Raw genomic sequence first — 12,820 nt, 5'->3', positions numbered from 1 at the left:
GAGGGGTTAGTGTTCTCAGTACCATGGGCAACCACAGGCGCATTACTCCACTGAAAAGCCACATTCATCAGAAGAAATGGCACCCAGAGAGAAATAAAGAATGGAGGGTATACTCAGAATGGCCCTGCACTATTGTGATGCCATGAGGTCCTCAGCTCCAGTGTCACTGATCAGCACTGATCAGCCACTGGGTTATCTTCCTGACCTTTAAGCTGAAAACCATGGAGGACAGCAGAGGCTCTGCCGCAAGTTCCCCAAGTCACTCGTTTGCAACCATCCATGCAGGGGTCATGCCCTGTGTACCTCTCAGCACAAATCTACTTCCAGAAATTCAGATTCCTGTTTCTGACTCCTAAGACACATGTCCCCATCACTTCCAAGTCTCCCGATGGGAACCAAGCCTCTGTGACCCAGGCCTCCTGCATCAGCTTTTCTGTTCCCACTTGTGTTAAGTAGTGCCCTGGCATCCTGTTTCTAGTTCCCCTTGGAGAGACACTAGTGTCTTACCTTTATTTTCAAGTGCACAGGAGAACATTTCTCATATATGCATCCCACTAGGCAGGCAGCCAACAGCAACACGGACTGGAGGGCCACATCAAAACCAGTTGCCACATCTTTGGCAGGGTTTAGTATAGAAAAGGACGTTATTTGGCTCTCTCACATCCCTCAGTATCTCCATCAGCTCATCGATGAGTTGGAAAAGTCTCCCTGGGTGGATGGCACCCTGGGCATCATAGCTCTCCAGAGGGGCAGGGTACTTCTTTAGGCTCAACCGGGTCAGCCTGGAAGTGTGAAGCAGCAGGTTGCTCAGGACCAACATGGAGATGTCATTCCCATTGAAGCTCAAGACCCTGAGCTGGGATTAGCAGCTCAGGACAGGTAGGATGGCCTGGAGCTGGGAGTTGGTGATCCCACAGTCCTGCAAGTTTAGGGTCTCAAGGGTGGCTGCAGCATTCTCTAGCAGAATTACGAGGGGCTCAGACTGAAACTCCTCAATTTGCTGCCCCATAGCGTCAGGTGTATTAGCTGGTCGAGGTTTGGAGACCCCCGACAGATCATTCCAGTCTGGATCTGAGAGCTGGCAGTTGGTTATTGAGAGGGCCTCCAGGGGAGTCTTCAGGAGCCTAAGCAAGCAAAGATCAAGCAGTTAGTTCTGAGGAGTGATGTCAAGGTGGGAGAAGACAAATTGGCCCAAGCCCAAGGTCACCCTGACCTTCTGATGATGGTCTCCACCCAGGACTCTGCCTGTTGCAGAATCTGCTCATTCGCGTCACCCTGTTTCATGCTGAGACTTTCACCCCCACTTGAGTGACCAGGTGGGTCCATCATCTCTAAGGCACCCCTCTTCACTGCCAAGCAGAAAACCACAGCTGTAGCAGAGGGGTTCAGGGTGAGACATGCACAAATAACAAACCCAGGCAAGATGGAGCAGCACAAACTGGGGTTGCCCTCCTGTGAGGCTCACACCCTATACCCTCCACCCCTGCTCCTCACCCTCAAGTCCAGAATCACCACCCAGAGGTCAGAGCAGGCTTCCCCAGGGGGACATTGGAGGCAGCTCCTCTGCTTCCTGCTGGAGAGCACATAGCTTCTCTGTTGAAAGTTCAGGTGTGGGGGCTTCCTCCTCCAGTGCCCTCTCCTCTACCCTGCTTCTCCCCACCTTCACTGGACAGGCCTCCTAGGGAAGGAAACTCACACCCACTCACTAGCTCCTCTCCCCCCCCCACCAGGCTCCCCAGCAGAGTCCTGCTCCCCAGACCATGGACCCCTGTTTAGGACTCTGCTTCTGTGTGGGGTTTTATGAGAGACCTGGCTTCAGGACAGAGTGAAACAAACACTTCATTGACTTTCTAACATCTTCATCAATGTTAAGTCACCATGGCTGGCACACAGCAGGTGCCCACTGAAGTTTCATGTGACAAAGAGTTTGCTCTGATGTGCTAGGAACGTTCCCTCTGCTTCCTCACCTGAGCACCTGGCACAGACGGCCTTCTAGGAGGAAGACACAATCCAGATACAGCCTCCGGAGGCTGTCCATCTTGGCAAACTGTGAGGTAATGTCATCCATCAACTGATCTCTCTCCTCCTGGGAAGCATAGGCAGACACATAGACATGGGAGAAGAAGAGCTTCCTCAGGTTGCTCATCTGGCCCCAATAGGAAGCAAAAGTAGCCAAGGTGGACAATCTCCAGAAACACTGCACGTCCAACTGCTGGATAAAGTCCAGATCCAACCTCTCCAAGATCCTCTCAATGCTATGGATGGACAAAGAGCACATCTGCAGCTTCTTGAAGCACAGCTGAAGCAGACCCTTCCTCTCATCCACCCAGTGAAAAGGGAAGGAGAGGAATGCATTCAGGGCTCTTTGCTGGAAGCACAGGTTTACTAACACCTTCAAGGGCAGAGTGGGCCCTGTGTGTGGAGAGGCCATCACTGTTTGCCTCTCCTTCATGACTTCTGGTGAGCAGGCATTGACCACGGCTCCAGACCACGGCTCCAGACCACATCCTCCAGAAGATCCCATGAACCTTCTGCAAATCCAGCACCTGCAGTTTCCACCTCCTGCAGGGACCACAGCAGAGGCCCCTTCCTTCACCTCTCAGCTGCTGCCCCTGCTCCACCTCTTCCTTCTGTCTCACTTTTCTGTATCCCTTTCCCCTCCAATCCAGCCTGGTGCTCCCACCTGTACCAGCTGAGGGAGGGGCAGGGACAACCTCCTTCAGAGGTCATGGCAGCTGCCACAAGCACCTCCACATCTGGAAGCCCCTCCCAGGTGGGGCTCAGCATAGCCAAGGCCTCTCCAACCCTCCTTGCTGACAGCACAGGAAGCCTGTTGGGCACACTTCAGCACCTACTCTCCCTGCCCACAGCCATCACTTCCCTGGACACCCAGACGCTGCCTTCCAGGGTCCCCCTCACCTGGGGCAATCCTGCTGGGCAGCCAGCATGTCCAGCACATCCAGTGCCACTTGGATCATCCCCAGCTGTGGCATCTTCATCAGGGCCCCCAGGGGCAGGCAGGTGAAGGGCCAGGCCTGCACCATTTTCTTCAGGACCTCAGTGTGTCCCCTGCTGAAGGCCTCCACAAAGAATGGTGGGAAGAGCTCTATGGGCAGGTCCTCCAGATCCAGGATGGCCCTGGACTTGTCACTCAGCAGGCTGCACCCTGCCAGCTCCTGGAGCGTGGGTGGGGCCCACTGCTTATCCTCTGAAGTCTGCATAGAATGATCCTTGGGGAATGCCCTGCCCAAACACATCATTCACAGCCAAGCTCCATAGCTCTACCTTATACCCACCCCGAGGAAACAACTCAGCCAAGGGGCTGCTTTGGCAATCGATTGATCCAATTTCACTCTTTGGGTGACAAACCAGGCCTGGTGGTTCAGGCCTATAACCCCATGGCTTGGGAGACTGAGGCACGAGGATCACAAATTCCAGGCCAGACTAGAACTTAGTGAGACCATGTATCAAAATGAAAAATAAAATAGGGTTGGGGATGTAGCTCAGTACTAGAGTGCCCCTGAGTTCAATCCCTAGCTTCAGTAAATAAATAACTAAAGTGGGTGTCATTGGTTTTCATTTTTAAAATGAGCAATTTTTAAATTAATTTACTTACTTATACTTTTCTTTCTTTTTTTTTTTTTTTTTTTGGTGATACTAGGGATTGAAGCAAGGGGTAGCTTACCACTGAGATATACCCTTATCCATTTGGGTTTGTATTTATTAACTTTATGGCACAGGAGTAAACTCAGGGTGCTTTGCCTCTGAGCTACATCCCCAGCCCTGTTTGTTTTTGATACCAAAGATTGAACTCAGGATACTTAACCAGTAAACCACATCCTGAGCTCTTTTTATTTTTTATATTGAGGCTGCTTAGGGCCTTGCTAATTTGCTGTGGCTGGCTTTGAAATTGCAATCCTTTTGCCTCAACCTCCCAAGCCACTGGGATGACAGACACCCGTCACCACACCCGGCTCCCAACCCTGTTTTATTTTGAGACAGAATCTCACATAGTTGTCCATATAAGTCTCAAACTCATGATCTTCCTGCCTCAGCCTCTTGAATAGCTGGATTACAGACAGGTACCACCATGAACAGTTTAAATGTAAGCAATGCTAAAAGCCACATATAGTATTTGAGAGCATTTGGAAGTAAGAGATGGAAAATGCTAACTCTGAGATGAGGCTCGATTGTCACATATATCTTGTACACATGACAGCGTGCCACTTTGGAGTGGAGTCCCGGGAAAGAAATAGATCAGAATAGAGTGCAGCCTATGAAATATATTGTGTGGTTCCAGAAAAAAAAACATTCTAATGAAGGCAACTAAGCCCAAGCATGAGAGTGTTAAGAAACTTTGAGGTACTGAGTGGCTAAATGTTAAATAAGAACATCAGTGCTTTGCTCTGAATAAGGGTTTCCTTACTCTTCATTCATTCAACAGATATTTACTGAAATGCCTGCTCCAGTTCAGCCACCATTGAAGATGTTGTGTCAAATTATTTAAGAAGAGACTTGTCTTAAGAGTATCAGACCCAGAGAGAAGGAAGGACAATTATGTTTGGAAAACTGCAGTAGCCATTCCTTTGAGTCCCCTCTACTTTTTTGAGTCTGTTTCTGCAACTGGAATCAAAGTTACCATGAAGATGCAAAGGAAGAAGTATTTTGAAATTAAAGTTGATAAATATGTGGAAATTCATCTAAAAAAAAAAGAAAGAAAGAAATTTAATATGACCTAAACCAAAGCAGAAATCAAAATTATTGGGATGAAGGCAAAACTGCATTTAGAGACAAGAAATGCAGACATCTGGTCCTTTGGAGGAGAGACAGAATATGATATTCTCTTTGCCATCACAAACTACGTGTCACCATTTTTTGTTTCTTTTTTGGTACCGGGGACTGAACCCAGTGGTGCTCTAACACCAAGCTACATCTCCAGCTCCTTTTATTTTTTATTTGGAGACAGGATCTTGCTTAATTGCTGAGGCTGGCCTCTAACTTTTGCTTCTTTTGCCTCAGCCTCCGGAGTTGCTGGGTTTACAGACATGTGCTACCTCTCCTAGGCTCTATGTCACTGGGTAAGAGTGGCTAAGAGTAGACCCCATAGAGGTTCTGATTTGAGTTCAGTTGCCCAAGCTGGTCTTGAACTCGTGGGCTCAAGCAATCCTCCTGCCTCAGCCTCCCGAGTAGCTGGGACTAAAGGTATATGCCACCAGGCAGCCTGAATGGGGTCTCCATGGGGTTTGGTGACTTACCAGAGCTGGACAATTGGCAGGGAGTTCTGAATCCTAGCAGTGCCAGACAATGACACCGGTTCCAGGCTTCTGTGCTTCTATGGCTCCTTGAAGCTTTTATGGGGTCTTTCTAATCCCCCCTCCTCTTTTCAACTCCTAGCTCCAATCACAGTTATCTGGTTAAATAGTTGAATCTCCACCCACTTAATCCCACTGAACTTCTTCTTTTTTTCTCCCCCAAATTAACTGATTTAATCAAAAGTCCATACCTGAAAGGGAATAACTGAAGAGTACGGTCTCAATGAAGGACACATTAATTGTTCACTCTATATTATTGATTGATTCTTATTAGTATTTGACTTTTATAGTCCTGAGTGTGAGACAGGAAAGGGTTAAATCTGTTTTTGGTCTTAGGGAAAATCAACTGAATGCATCATTCTTGGGATTTCTTTGGCCATGCCCTCCTATCTGTCTCTCTATATATACACAGAAATTATTTTTTTCGGTACGGGGGATTGAACCTTAGGACACTTCATCTCCAGCTCCTCATATTTTTTTCCTGGAGACACGGTCTCACTCAGTTGCCAAGGCTGGCCTTGAACCTGCCATCCTCTTGCCTCAGTTTCCTGAGTTACCAGGATTATAGGCATGCCCCACCATGCCCAACTGGCCACATTGAATTTACACACATATGTCAGAGTTACTCAGTGTATTAACTGTCACTTGGGTTTTATGTTTCCTAACATACCAGTTCATTTGCCCACTCAGGCAAAGAGAGAGGAACCCCTAAGGACATGACTGATCTTCCAAAACTTGGGTCCAGAGGATTAGGCCGCAGCTATAGTGGTAGCAGAGCTGGGGCCTGGGCCGCTGAGGCTGCTACGTGTGGACACTGGAACTCTGGATCACCAAGGCAGTGGGAAGTACATGCAGCTATTTTTGGTGCCTGCCTGGGGCTTTGTTTTGGTGTGGTGCAGTTCTCTTGGGTGGTGGGCGTGGAAAGATTAAAATATCTGTTTTAGAAGGAGTTTAGAGGTCCAAAGGGAAGTAGCTACAAGAGGGACAACAGAGACCCTTCAATCTCAGTGCTGTCCTTGAGATCAGGGAGGGAGATGCCTTCTTTGATTCCCCAAGAAATAAAAGGGGAGTCTCCATCTGGGATCAGCACAGTCAACCTGCTGGACAAGATTACCTCCAAAAAAGTGAATTGACACAGAAAGCCAGAGAGCAGGTTCATGGTCAGAACCAGAGGAAGAGAGTCTAGATTAAAAAAAACACTGAGAGGGGCTGGGGATGTGGCTCAAGTGGTAGCGTGCTCGCCTGGCATGCGTGCGGCCCAGGTTCAATCATCAGCACCACATACAAACAAAGATGTTGTGTTCACCGAAAACTAAAATAAATAAATAAATAAATATTTAAACAATTCTCTCTCTCATCTCCCTCTCTCCTTTAAAAAAAAAAAAAAAACACTGAGAGCCATGCATAGTGACCCACACCTGTAATTCCAGCAACTCAGGAGGCCGAGACAGGAGAATTGTGTTTGAGGCCAGCCTGGGCATCTTTGCAAGGCTGTGCCCCAAGATAAAAAATGAAAAGGACTGGGCATGGAGCTCAGTGGTAGAGCACTCACCTAGAGATCCTGGGTTACATCCCCTGTACTGAGACAGGAAGGAAGGAAGGAAGGAAAGATAGACCTGAGTGAACACCAGGAGTGAATGGTGGGCTCTTAGGGATACGAGACATAGAAACAGGGCCAAAGGCATCTGTCACTGTCTCCATGGTGGATGTCACCTGGAGCCTTTTGGTTCCTACCAAAGTGTGGTATTTCCCAGGCTACATCAACCCTAATCAGTTGGTATGTCTCTTGAGCCCATAGGGGAATTCTCTGTAGCATAATGAAAGGAGAGAGTTTGAGTAGCAGCCAATCAGCAGTTGGGGAGCATCAGAGTTAAAAAGTTGAGCATGTTTATGCAACCTGTCAGACGCAAGTGCCTATGGGAAAATGCAAAAGGGATCTTTGTTTGTGTGTGTTGGTGTTGCAGCTCCAGGGATTGAATCCAGGGTGCTGTCCACCGAGCTCCACCCCAGCCCTTTTTATCTATCTATCTATCTATCTATCTATCTATCTATCTATCTATCTATTTATTTTACCTTCAGTGAAATTTTATATTAATTCTTTGAAAATTCACAAACCATCTCATATTGTAAAACTCAAATCACCAAAACATTCTTTCCTCTTCCCCATATCTCCACTCTCTGTTGTCTCAGTTAAATGACAGTCTCTATAATGAACCTCAACTAACTAGAACTTTCTTTGTTTAAGTATCTACCTATTTATTTACTTATTCTCATTAGGCCTATATGGCAGCAGAATTCATTTTGATTCATTGTACACAATTGCAGCACAATTTTTTATTTCTCTGGTTGTACACAATGTATGTTGCAGTCATATGTGTCCCCAGCCCTTTTTAAAATTTGAGATAGCCCTCAATAAGTGGCAAAGGCTGGCGTGGAACTTGTCATCCTCCTGTCTCAGCCTCCTGAGTTGCTGGGATTACAAGTGTGCACCACCATACCCAGATAGTTGCTCTTTTTGTTTTTGTTGGTTTGGGCTGTGCCTTTTTCTTAAGTGTTTAGCAGAAATTACCCATGTTCACTTCACTTATGTTTGCAGTTGAAGCCTGCTTAGGATTATTTTTAAGACATAATGGGGGATTTTGATGAGAAATATTTGAAGCCCAGCCTTCACATTTGACATGTCTTTACCTCTTTCTTGCTTTGGGGCATCTCTTGAGGCAGCTGAGCAAGAGGGTTGAAATGGCAAGGTGTCACTCTCGGCTGCCACCCTTGACTTGGTGGTTGGGACTAGAGACAGGTAGATGTTTCTGCCACTCAGGTAACAATAGAGTGGCTCTCCAAAAACTGACTTTAGAAGAGACAGAAAATGCAGGACCCCAAGTAAAGTCAGGCCCATCCAGGAGGCAAAGGAAGACAGGGTTTCAAAGGCCACATAAGGTGCTTTGAAACCATTATCATTGGCTGCAAGGATTCAGTAACAAGGGTGGCCTTGGTCCAGGATGACAGGGACCTGCTGTGTGGGTTTCTCCTCAGGAAAAAATAATAATAATTATGAGCGGGACCCAGTGGTGCATGTCTAAAATCTCAAATGCTCCGGAGGCAGAGGCAGGAGGATTGCAACTTCAAAGCCAGTCTGAGCAACTTAGTGAGACCCTAAGATTTTGCATAAAGCTGTGGTTCTTTGAGTCTTTTGTGATGGCTCCTGTTACCAGGCAGTTGTGGTTCAGGTTGCCTGCTTCCTAGCACCCTGCCAGCCCTGTTGTTGAGGTGTCATTTTGATGGAAAACTTTCACCATTAGCTTCACCTGTAAGTACACAGGAGTTCACGGCTGATAGACATCCTCAGCAAGGACACAACCAGTGTTGGTTTCCTTGAGTTGTCTGAAACTGATGGCAGTAGTTTGGAGTGTGTATGGTTGTAGGAAAGTGTTTGAAACTCTTTAAAACCAGGAAACAAGCATGGGGACTATAAAAGGACCACTGGCCAGTGGCCTAGGGATAGGTATGCCCATCCTGCTTTCTTGCTTAATTATTTATTTTTCATACCAATGATTGAACCCAGGGGCACTATACCACTGGATGCCCAAAGCTCTGTCCTTGTCCCTGATAACAATCCAGTAACAAGGACACAGTTTTGAGAAAAAGGAAAAAGAATGTTTATTACTTTGCTCACAAAGGAGGAACCCAGGGGACCTGTCCTAAAGGCTGTGATTCTGCCCATCAGCAGGAACACATTGTTTTTAAAGAGGTGTTTCAGAGAAAATGAGATTAGAGAGAAACCAGGAAGGAGATCAGGGAAAAGAAGATCAGGGAGGAGAAGGTTAGGGAGGAGATTTGGGGAAAAAAATGTAAGTTTCAAAGCCACAAGGGATATAGTCAAAGCATCAAGGGAACCCCTGTTCCGCACTGAACCACATCCCCAAACCCCACATTTTGTAGGAACTGGGGGTTGGAAGCAGGGTTGATGGACTATTGAGTCACATCCCCAGCCCTTTTCATGTTTTATTCTCAGACAGTGTCTCACTAACTTGCCCAGGCTCTCCTTGAATTTGCAATCCTCCTGCTCAGCTCCTGAGTTGGTGGACTTAGGGTGTGTGCCACCGTGTCCACTACAATCCACATTTTTTAACCCCCCACAAATTGTGTTCAGTAAAAGAACAAAGTACCACTAATTACTTTTTCTTCTTTTTGGTACCAAGTGATGAACCCAGGGACAGTGAACTGCTGAGCTACATTTCCAGCCTTTTTTTCCTTTCTTTCTTTTCATTCAATAAATACAACCTAAAGGAAAAAATAGTTTAATTATAGAGTGTGATAGGCAATTAAGCCTCTCCTATTATTCAGTCCCCTGATTTCTGAAGCTTATTGCCTTGAGGTAAGATGAAACATTGGACTGATCCATTGAAAAATTAATAGAGACAAATTCCCTGCATTACTGAAAACTAGGCACTGAATGAACTTTACCAGCTTCATTCTTACTAACTTATTTCACAGAAATGCTCTTAGTAGCCCCAGGGGTGTAGGTCTCTCTATGCGGACACCAAGCAGATGGCAGAGCTGCAATGCTTCTAATTCTCAAGGCTGCTCTTCCTGTTTTTTTGTCATCTTCTGTAACTGATGTCTCTGTTTGCTTGTGCCTCTGCTCACACTTCTGTGCTACTGCATCTCTTGTCTGGGCTCTGAGGCTGTAGGGTCTGGGTCCTTGGACTCAATCAGCCTTGCATTGAACATGGTTGAAAATAAGTGCATCTGGGCTGAATGTGTAGAGACTTTTTCTTGTCATTATTCTCTAAGCAGCACATTGTAAATCGCTATGTAATGTTCCCATTGTATGCAGTGACATAAGGAAGGTTGAGGTGATTTAAAGCACACAGGAGAATGTGCATAGTTTAGGTCCATAGCAGGAGGAACCCCGGGCAGTTACAAACCATGGGGATTCTTCAGCGTGCTCCCCAACAAACAATGGGTCATTGAAGAAATCAAAATGAAAGTGTAAAATGCCTGCAGACCAATGAACAGGGCCACACAAAATATTCAAACCTGTGGACACAACAAAAGTAATTCTAATTGGGAAGTTTCCAGCAAGAAATACCTACATTAGGAAAAAATCTCAAATAAATGGACCAGTACTGCATGTCAAGGGACTGGAAAATATAAGCATGGGCTATGCCCCCAATTAGTAAAATTGGGAGAAGATATGAGTTAATTAAACTTTACAAGTAGCTGGATTCCAGACATGTGCCACTCGAACCAGCTTTTCCTACTTGTTATTGTCTTGGGGACCAGGCATTGCACCCAAGGGTGCTTTGCCACTGAGCCACACCCCCAGGGGGGATTTTGAGACAGGGTCTCACAAACTTGCGTACAACCTCACTAAATTGATGAGGCTGGCTTTGAACTCACCACCCTCCTGCCTCAGCCTCCTGGGCTGCTGGGACTACAGCTGAGCACCACCAAGCTGGCTTTTGCAGTTGTTTTTGGAAAAGAATCTTTGAGGACATCAATTTTACATACCTGTGCCTACCAATTAAAGAATGCATTCCATTGTTTTCATGCGGGTTCTGGTTCTTTCTTTTTGAATATTTCTACCAGGTAGACAGCTCTATTCCAATTAAACCTTCCCAATATGGTCACATCATTTTTGGAGTTATTTATTTGTTTACTTATTTCTGTGATGCCTTGGATGGAACCCAGGCCCTTCCACATGTTAGCAAGTTCTCTACCACTGAGTGATTCCCCAGCTCCCTGAATTAGCTTTGATGAAGTTCACTCATTTCTCTAGAAAAGTATGGGTTCTGGGTTCCTAGACTGTACAGGTGAAATTGGCCAGTGTTCCAGAAGGGGTTCTACACTGTTTTGATGCAGATGCACAAAGGACTCTGCATCTTTCAGTAGCCGCTCCAAGCGTTATATTTAAAGCATCCTCCTGGGGTTTCACAGATTGATTTCTAGACCACTCACATATAATTGAATCAAGCCTTTATTGAAGCACACAGATGGCGACTGACCACAACATAAAGCTGTTCCCCTGATCAGCCCCAAACAATTGCAAGGTTGCTCCTTATAAGCCTGAAAACCACAAAAGGGGTGTTTGGGGGTCCAGCCAATGCAAGCAAGCCAAGTTACAGAAGCAGAAAAGTGCAGTCAGGTGGAGGGATGCTCAGCCAATCACAATTAGCCCAGTCACCCCAGTTACAGAAACAGAGTCCCGTTGCCTAGTTACAGAAAAAATGCCCCATTAGGTAGTTCCATGTTCTTAAAGGTTTCTATAGCCAAAGGAAAAGAACATCTTGCCCTGGTCATGACCCTTCTACTTGGCATGGTTGTTTTACAAGATGGAGTCACAAAATAATATGGAATCAGTTTGGCTGAACTATCACACAAGGAGTGGAACCCAGTCCCATCTGCCTGACCCAGCCACCCTTACACACCCGGTCCTATTTGTCATGACATCCTACATTTGTGTGCTGTCTCAGCACAAATGAACCTAGAGTCAAAAATGAGCAGTTCAAAGAGAGGTGAGTGCTTTATCCCTCAGGCTCTGGGAAGACTAAGAGCCCTCACAACCCTTCCAGTGTTCAAGGGGTCTGGAGACACCAGAATATCTTCAAGTCCCTTTTTAGTCATGATAACTCTTAAAAGAACAAATGATGACAGATCTCATTTTGCATATCTTTGGCTTTATTTGAACCTAGAGTCCAGCAGCAGTGCAGAACAAATGCCGCTCAGAACCTTCCTCCCGCCACGTGTGCAAGTTAGACTTAGAGCCACAGAAAAGGAACTTCCATGAAGGGGGGGGGGGTGAGGCACATAGTTCACTGTTTGGGGGACAGATGAGCTGGTGTGCATGGCCCAGACTCTGCTACCAGTTCCAAGAGTGAGCTGCAGTCTGCTTACACATCCAAGTGGGTTCCAGTTCACTATGTGTGGAGAGTTATTCAAGCCATAATTAAAACACGTTCACAGGCAGCTTTAGAACACCTCAAATGAAGACTGAGTGGACCTCGTTCTCATCCTTGGATGGGAAGCTAAGGCTAAGGTCACTGCACAAGCCCATCAGCCCAGTCCTCAGCGGAGGGAAGTGTTAGGGGAAGGTCTGTCAGTTATGTGCAACCCCCGCCCCACCAGAGCTTGTAATTTATTCAGTTTCATTTTGAAATATTTGCAAGTGTTATCTACCTATATGATTCTACTATTTTGCTGAAAGAGAATTTGGATACCTTCAATGGGCACCAATAGTTGAGGACAGACTACCTAGGTGGATGACAGGCAACGTTTGGTGAGACCCAGAGGCTCTGATCAAAGTACACCATGGACACCTCCTGGAGGCACTGGGAGCCGGACACTGGGGCCTGTCGTATGCACAGATACCCTTGCCCAGCGCATCCAGAGACAGGGACCTGAGGTTTCTGGGTCTATATGAGGATCCACGAGGAAGGACAGCGTTGAATGACTGGGTGGCACTGAGGTCCCGTGAGAAGAGGTTTTCTTGCCTTGGCTCATGTTCA

The 12,820-nt window shown here is 46.5% G+C and overlaps 1 pseudogene; it reads right to left on the bottom strand.

Moving 5' to 3' along the window:
• Nucleotides 1-595: 595 nt before the first annotated feature.
• On the bottom strand, nt 596-3,221 carry LOC107160138 (annotated as a pseudogene).
• Between the last annotated feature and the right edge of the window lie 9,599 nt (nt 3,222-12,820).

This window comes from Marmota marmota, unplaced genomic scaffold (assembly GCF_001458135.2).
Source record: "Marmota marmota marmota unplaced genomic scaffold, marMar, whole genome shotgun sequence".
In the NCBI taxonomy this organism is placed as follows: Eukaryota; Metazoa; Chordata; class Mammalia; order Rodentia; family Sciuridae; genus Marmota; species Marmota marmota.
The sequence above is the reverse complement of the archived record's forward strand: the minus strand, read 5'-3'. Positions and strand labels throughout refer to the sequence as shown.